Genomic DNA, 8,630 nt, shown 5'->3' on the forward strand with positions numbered 1-8,630 from the left:
CTCTGCACTGCTGAGACCATTCCTTAATTCCAGTCCTCCCTTGAGGAGGACCCGAGATCTGGGCGCAGAGGAAGGTCCGACTCAGACAGCTGTCATTCCTGTCACGCTCTCTCTTCCCCATAAGGAAGTGTGGAGCAACAGGAAAAGGAAGCGTGGCCATGGCAGCACTTGTTCCAGCAGCACCAGCCTGTTGGCTGTGACAGGGAATGGAGTAGGATACATGCGGATGGAGGATAAAACCCCCGAGTAGATCCTTCTGCCTCGTGCCCTTACCCGTCCGGTAACGCCTGGGAGCTTTGCCTGCTTCAGTCCTTCCTGCAGAGCCCGCTCAGCCACATCCTTAGTGCTCCAGCGCAGATGATAAAGCTGTTCCTGAACCTCACGGAGCTGGTCTGGCAGGGGCAGGGTTTTGCTCAGGTCTGCAGTGCTCCAGGGGGTTAAGGCACCAAGTCGTCCCACGTGGTAAACACCTGTGGAACACACACCAGAGCTTAGAACTTGGTCTAAGGCTGGGCTATGCCTCGGGCTGCCTGCTCCCCTTTCAGTGTCTCTCCCAAGTGCCACAGCTGTCTCCCCTCCTGTTGTCTTTGACAGTGGCCATCATGGCGTACGGGCTCCGCAAGAGATGGACGTTCCCTGCCCTGGACTGTGCTCCTTGTTCTGCAGAAGATTCTCAGCCCCTGGGGCAGGAGAGCTCAGCCACGGCCTCTCCCTGGGCTGAAGAGAACTGGCTCAGCCCTCCTGGGGAAGGCAACTCAGCCCTTCCTCACCCACACCCGTCCCGCTGGAGCAGGGACCGGCACAGCTCTGTGGGGACTTTCTGCTCTTGGCTGAGCTCCTCTGCTCACAGCGGGGGAAGCGGAACAGGGCAGGATGGAGCCCCGAGTACCTTCTAAAGCACCGTCCTCAGGTCAGAGATCTGCAGAGACTCACCAAAAGAGAAGAGACCGAGAAGCAGCACCAGGGTCGATGCCTTCAGTGCCTTCATCTTCCTGCAGAGCAGATAAAGAAAAGGCCGGTGAAGCTGGCGGTTCCCGTGCAGATCAGCAGCAGACTGGAGAGCAGCAGCATGGACTCAGCCCTTGAGCCTGGCGTTCCTGCCGTGTGCATTGGCTTAGTCCTGCACCAGCTCCAGTCACTGCTGGAGGTGTCACCAGCTGCACCAGTGGGGGATTTGTCACGGCAAAGATTGTTTCCTTAGGGACAAAGGGCTCAAGATTAACTCCGGACTAAGAGCAGGAGTTGCAACAGGACTTCTGTCCACACTTTGTGTCTGTGGGGCTGGAGAGGGGTTCTCTGCAAATGTAAAGACATAACAAACGCCTGTTTCTCCTGCCCAGCATTCAATGGACACTTGTGCTGATCCTGTTCTCCACCCTCTCAAGAGAAGGTTCAGCCTGTGCCCCTACAGTCCAACAGTTGCCAGGGGGGTGTGTGTCTCCCCTCTCACAGCGTTTCTTTAGCAGCCGGGTTATCTCTGGCCCTTCTCTTGGCAGAACGGCAGACAAATGCAGACTGGAAAGAGGGAGGGAGCGGTGAATGTCAATGCGTGCTGGCAAGCAACGGGCAACCAAGGAAGCACCAAAGAAACTCCGGTGTCTGGGCCCTGCTGCCCTGAGCCTGATCTGCCAAGACACAGCACACACCGCTCTGCAAGGGGGAAATTCCTCCTGCCTGTTCCAGGAGGCTCTCAACAGGCTCACAGCGACACTCATCAGGAATAAACAATCCCTTTTGTTCTCCTAGAGAACTCCTTGCACCCCTTTGAGGACTTTGAGCCCCTTTCCTAAGGCAGAGCCCTGGTGAGGAGCTGACCAGGTTTCCCGAGGAAACCTCCTCTGTCAGGAACACAAGTCAGACCCACGGCCAACAGAGGACACGCTGGTGTCCTTCTGGTCCCCGTGGAGAGGAAAACCAAGCAGGCTCAGGGACAGAACCCACCCTGCAGAGCACAACACAGGACGGAGATGAGCTCTCACAATTACTGTGGCAGGCTGTGTCCGGGCCACCCCTGGGACTCTCTCTGTCCCATCCAAAATGGACCTGTCCCTCATTCTGCAGAGATCAAAGGCTTCTGGGCCCAGCCCTGGTGTTCATGAAGAGACTGAAAGGCGGCTGCTGCCTTCCAGCAGCTCCAGACCCAGCTCTCAGGCTGCCCTCGTGTTCCTCTCCTGCCCACCCTCCACCCACCCCAGCTGACGAGGTGGAAAACACACCTGGGGAAAGGGGAGAAGGAGTTTTCAAACATACCCGTTCAGACGTTCAACCTTCTCTGTGTGTCCCTTGGTACCTGCTGAGGTGCAGGTAACAAGCATCTTCCTTGCTCAGGAATGAGCCAAAAACTCTGCGATCTCGGTTCCCTCAAGATCGAGAGTGGCCAAGGCGCAGGGAGACCCCTGGTCTTATCCCCTGCTGTGCCGACCTCAGCGCTGACGCTGCTTTGTGACACAACGGCAGTGGGTGATGTCACAATGGAAGAGGCTGCGCCACGTTTGGAGGCAAAGTCCAACCTGGCAGGAGCGGGTCTTGCAGTCCTGTCTGCAAGGGACATCTCCCCCATGAGGTGACGCTGCCTCGCATTGGTCCCCTGGGCCGTCACTCTGCCCTGTTTGGGGCCCGCCCTTCCCTGAGAGTGGCCTCTGATTGGCCCCCAGCTAGTCAGGCTGCTCAGATGCAGTTCACCTGAAGTGACGCTCTCTCTGATTGGTCACCCGGGCTGTCACTCTGCCCTGGTTTGGGCCACCCTTTCCCTGAGGTGATGCTGGCTCTGATTGGTCACTGGCTGCTCAGGCTGCTGCAGTGCAGTGCCCGCCCCTCAACTGAGATGTGACCTCTGATTGGCTGTCTGGGCTGGCACTCTGCCTGGGCCTGCCCTTCCCTGAGGTGACCCTCTCTCTGATTGGCCACCTGTGCTGTCACTCTGTCTGGCTGTGTTACCTCTCCATGTGGTGGCCACAGCAGAGGAGGAGACGAGGCTGAGAGGCACCAAATTCATCCTCAGTGCCGCAGGAGTTTTTCCTGACCTTGTGCTGACCGTTGATGTCGGGCTGTGCACGATTAGCTTTTGTTACAATACTGCCAGCGCCTTCTGCTTTGGTAGAAATGGTTTCAGAAGCTGATGGAGTAAGAAGATTCTCAACCTCACGGCTGAAGTCGGAACGAACCTTCCTGGACTAAAGCTGGAGGAGCAGTTGGAGCTTTTGAAACGTAACATTCTATACTGGCCGGCAACCGCCTTTGTTGGCTTGGCCGGCTGCAGGAGGCACCGGCTGCTTCGTGCTGGTGCCTTTCGCTGACATTTGGCGCTATGAAAACGAGCGAAGCTGGCAATGACTGCCATTTCCAGTGTTCCCCAAACGCACGGGTAAAGGCTGCAGACCTTAGAGTGCTGTGGATCCTGGATTTCCTGACACAGCCGTGTTGACAGGGAGCTCTGTTTTTTAATGCAGAAGCTGATATGTCTCTCTGGGTCACAGGGGGGAAGGGGGGAAAAGTGGGGGACGTGTCCCCTGCTGTGACCCTCATGTGCCCTCCAGGTTCCCCGTGTCCCCCCCTTCACACAGAGCTGATGGCTCCGACAGGGTTCCAAGAACTGGTGTCACCTTGTTTGGTTCCCGTCCGCAACCGTCCCCACAGTGGCCTTGACCCCGTGGTGACCCTGACCCCGCGGTGGCCTTGACCCCACGGTGGCCCCGACCGTCCCAGTGGTGGCCCTGACCCCACGGTGACCCTGCTCACGTCCCCAGTGGCCACGGCCACCCCTGCGGTGACCCTGGTGGCCCTGGCTGTCCCCTGTGGTGTCCCCTGATGGTGACCGTCCCCATGGTGGCCACGGCCATCTGGCTGTCACAATGGTGGCCTCTGATGGCCCTTGATGGCCCCGTTGTCCCCTGGGGTTCTTCCAGTTTCGTTGGTTTGACGCACTCGACCCAAAGCTGGTTTGGCAGAATTCTGGGGGCGACTTGGGGGGAGGGGAAAGGGGCCCCCCCAAACCTGGAGGGGAGGGACCCCAAGATCCAGGGGGGAGGGGGGAAATTCTCCTTCCCCCCAAATGTGTGGGTCCCCAAGTGGCCAGTGGGTTGTGGGATGTCCCCCCTGCTCTGGGATAAGGGAGGAACACCCCAAAACCTGGAGGGGGGCTGGACCCCGTGACCCCCCTGACCGGGAGCTTGAGGGGATCCCCAAAATATGGGGGAGGGTGTAAATACTAGGGGGGTCCCCCAAAGTCTGAGGGGGGATCCCAAAAAGTTGGGAGGTTCCCCAGATCCCAAGGGAGGATCCCAAAGCCCTGGGGGGGTCCCCTCAAACCATAGAGGGGATCCCCAAATTCGGGGGGATTGCAGAGCCCAGAGAGGTCCCCAAAATCTGGGGAGGGTTTCCCAGATCCCTTGGGGGGGAACCTGAAGCCCTGGGGGGTGTCCCCAAAATATGGGGGGAGGCCTAAATACTGGGGAGTTCCCAAATTGAACAGGGGTCCCCAGATTTTGGGGTGGTCTCCAAAACTTGGAGGAGGGTCCCCAGATCCCTCGGGGGTCCCCAAGCCCTGAGTGGGGGGTGTCCTTGTCCCTTTGTCCCTCCTCCATTTTTGGGGTTCATTCCTGGGGGTCCCCCCATCCCTCTGTACAGCACAGAGAGGCGCCCCCAAGCTGGGGGGGCACTTGTGCTTGTGGGGGGGCCCCACCGGGATGGGGAAACCCTCGCGGGGTTTTTTTTTTTTGGGGGGGAGGCCCCCGCCTTTCCTCAGTTTCCACAGGTAGGGCGGGCTGGTCCATTTACATCTATTTTACAAGGAAAATGTGTCTCTTTTTGGGGGGGAATGTGAGGGATTTTGGCAATAAAAGTGTCAGCCGGGGGTCTCCCCACTTTGGGTGGGGCCCTCTCAGTTTTGGGGGGTTCAGCCCTGCCCCCCACCTCACCCTGGCTCAGTGCTGCCAATGATACAGGGGTTCCCCAATGGCTTTTGGTGGGGCCCCCCCTCAAAATGGGGCTGTGTCCTCCCCACCCCCACATGTCCAGGGTGGGGGACACAAGGAGCCCCCACCCCCCCAGGTCCAGTGCTTTTGGGCGGCACGAGGACCCTCATGTCGACACGGGGTGGGGGGGCACGAGGGGGCCATGTCCAGCTATGGGGACACAGAGGGGCCCTCGTGCGAGGCTGCGTCCTCGTGCAAGGCCGGGTCTTTGCCGCAGGCTGGATCCTCGTGCACGGCCAGGTCCACGTGCCTCGCACCCCCCCGCCCTCGGCCCCCCCGCAGGCTGCAGCTGTTGAGGTTGCTGTTGAGGGGAAGTGGCTCTGGGGGGTCACGGAGGCCACCCGGGGGGGCTCTGCGGGGAGGGGGGGCCAATGGAGGAAATGGGGGGGGGGGAACGAAGTGGGGGGAGCAAGGAGACCCGGGGGACACAAGAGTGGGGGGGGCACACAGGGACTAGGGGGACACAAGGGGGGGCACAAGATGGGGGAGAAACACGGTGACTGGGGGGGCTAAACGAGGGGGTACAAGGGAGAGAATGAAGTGGGGGGAGCAAGGAGACTCAGGGGCACAAGCGGGGAAGCACAAGAGTTGGGGGGGCACAAGGAGACTAGGGGGGCACATGGAATTAGGGGGCACAATGGGGGGCTCATAAGGGGGGGGCAATATTAGGGGCACAAAGGGACTGGGGGACACAAGGGGGGACACAAGGAGACTGGGGGAGGCTACGGGGGGGGCACAACGAAAGGAACGAAGTGGGGGGTACGAGGGCAGACGGGGGGCACAAGATTTGATGGTTCTGTGATTCTTGATTGATTTGATTCTTCTGTGATTCTCTGATTCTTTGATTCTGTGATTTTGCGGTTCTTTGATTCTGCGATTCTATCATTACATGATTCTATGGTTCTGCAATTCCATAATTCTTTGATTCTTTGAGTCTTTGATTCTATAATTCTGTGATTCTATGATTCTATGTTTCTATGATTTTATTATTCTGTGATTATTTGATTTTTTTATTCTTTGATGTTTTTATCCTTTGATTTTTCGATTCTATAATTTATTGATTCTATAATTTATTGATTCTAGGATATTATGATTCTTTGATTCTAAAGCTCTACGATTCTTTAATTCTATGATTCTTTGATTCTACGGTTCTTTGATTTTTTGATTCTACAATTATTTCATTCTATTACTCTGTGATATGGGTTTTGGTTTTTTTTTTTTTCTTCTGTGATTCTATGATCCTACAATCCTGTGATTCTGTAATTCCATGTTTCTGTTATTCCCTGATTCTATGATTATGTGATTCTACGATTCTTTGATTCTGGGATATTATGATGCCTTGATTCCCTGGTTCTTCGATTCTAAGATTCTACGACTCTAAGGTTCTATGATTCCTTGATTTGATGATTCCATGATTCTTTGATTCTGGGATATTATGATTCCTTGATTCCCTGATTCTTCAATTCCAAGATTCTATGACTCCAAGGTTCTACGATTGTTTTATTCCAAGATTCTACGACTCTTCGATTCTTTCCTTTGAGCCCAGAGCAGTTTGGAGCCTCCAACCCTCCTGTGTGTCACCTGCTCCATCCTCAGCTTGGTGGAGGGGCAGAGACAGCTACCGGCACCTGGCACGGCCGTGAACTGCTGCTGTGAAGCGGAAAATCATAGAATGGTTTGGGTTGAGACCTTCCCAGCTCCCCAGTGCCACCCCTGCCATGACCAGAGACATCGTCACCAGCTCAGGTTGCTCAGAGCCCCGTCCAGCCTGGCCTGGGATGTCTCAGGGATGGTTCACCCACCACCTCTTGCTCAGGGTCAGGAGGTGCTGCTGAGCCCCCCGGGGGAAATAACCCCCTTGTTTGGGCCCTGAGTTTTGGCCTCTGAAGGAAGAGGCTCAGGCTGGTCCAGCCACCCCTGCACGACTGGGCACAATGCAGAGGGAGAGCGAAAAAGAATGCAGAGGGAGAGGCTGAGGCTACACCTTCCCCCTCCCGAGGGCTCCAAGCAGGAAGGACCCGTCGCTGGTCACGTCCCTGTGTCCTACTCCCATCCTCCACAATCAGTCTGGAAGCATCATTACAAGATGCTTCTTGCAGCCCCATCTCCCACTCCGTGGATTCTGGTCTCACCCCCCAAACCAGCCGCCGTTTCTCAGGGAATCCACCTCCCTGCACGCACCGGATCCCCGGCCAAAACCGCTTCAATCAGACCAGACCCTGCATCTCCTCCCAGTGCTGCAGCATCCGCCCGACACCTTTTAGTGACTAAAGAAGAAATGGGACCACAACAATCCTTGTACAGGCCTGAGCATTTGATAGATGTTTACTGCTATTCAGGTTTAGCCGGGAATTGGGTGCATTGGATGGGGTGTCCTCCTCGCACAGTGCTGCACAGCTCCAGGGCGTCTCGCTCGCGCATCCGTGGGAAGCCTTTTCTGACTTAGTGCTCCCTGCATATATATTTCATACTTTCCTGTAATCAACCTTTCCTTTTTCCTGGCTTGGCCTTTCCCAGCGAGTTCTTGAGGACTGGCTTCCTCCAAACTGCTTTGTGCTGCTGAAGGAGGATGAAGGGACAGCTCTGGCGACCCAAGCGCTGTACTCACCACCAACAATCGTCCAGCACCGCAACGCAGGTTTCACAGCTCCTCGTGTCCAACCCTGGTGTGACCTGATTACAGCAGGGGGTGAAAAAGCTCAAGCAGCCAACAAGAGAACTGTAGAACAGAGTCACAGAATCATTTTGGTTGGAAGAGACACTCAAGATCAAAGTTCATCCTCAAGACTCATCACTGTTGTCTTTTTTTCCCCAGCACTAATGTCCATGTTTGCCAGGAGAACACAAGCACCTGAGTCTCTAATCGAGCAGCCCTGGAGATGCTCTGTGCTTTGGCATATTTTCACTGAGAACTCTACATGCTAATTTATTATGCTCAGCAGCTGTAGAAAGCTTCTGCCCTTCTATCTCACAAGGTTGCTTGCATCGATGAAGGCTGAAATTTAAAAAATGTAAAGAAATAAACAACCAAACAAAACCCAAACCAAGCTCCTCCATTGTTTCCTGAGTTGTCAAACTCTCTAGGGAAATCAGGTGGCGCCACTTAGGACTGGGTTTGGCTATGACAGCAATTTTATTGTTGCAAACACACATGTCAAGTTCAGCGGTCAGCATCCTCTTGAGAATGTTTGTCTGTGGCCTCTGATGGTCAGTGGCCAGTTTCGATGGTAATTTCAGTCACGAGTACTGAACGCTTCTGTCCATAAGCCGTGCACCTGGAACACCTGGCAGAGAGGTTGGCAGCATTGCCAGGTGAGGCTGCAAACGCAGCCTCCTTTGCAGTCTCCTCTCCAGTGCTCACTTTGGATTTCTTGATCTTCTTCCCGTTCTGGCATTTCCCTTTAAAGGCTGGATCGCCAGAAGTCTCACTTCTATCCTTCGCCGCTTTCTTTCGGGCGCACCGTCACCCTCCTCTGCACAGGTCTGTTTTCTCTTTCTGCACGGCGGTTTTTCGTTCGCAGCCTCTGGGTGAACGGGCACTGGGGGGAGCGCACCTTGTTTTTCGAGCGAGTATTTCCCAGGCTGCTGCTCCCCTCGCGACCTGGGGTGCCAGTCTGCTCGGTGGCCGCTCGAGCTGTACAGCCGTTCCCAAATGGA

The 8,630-nt window shown here is 55.7% G+C and overlaps 1 long non-coding RNA gene across 1 annotated transcript; it reads right to left on the reverse strand.

Moving 5' to 3' along the window:
• Nucleotides 1–272: 272 nt before the first annotated feature.
• Nucleotides 273–2,553, reverse strand: LOC135576520 (uncharacterized). Its single transcript, XR_010468317.1, has 3 exons — nucleotides 2,251–2,553; nucleotides 934–992; nucleotides 273–470 (listed from the first exon to the last, which is right to left on the reverse strand). It is a non-coding gene; the product is annotated as an uncharacterized LOC135576520 (long non-coding RNA).
• Between the last annotated feature and the right edge of the window lie 6,077 nt (nucleotides 2,554–8,630).

This window comes from Columba livia, chromosome 28, assembly GCF_036013475.1.
Source record: "Columba livia isolate bColLiv1 breed racing homer chromosome 28, bColLiv1.pat.W.v2, whole genome shotgun sequence".
Classification (NCBI taxonomy): Eukaryota; Metazoa; Chordata; class Aves; order Columbiformes; family Columbidae; genus Columba; species Columba livia.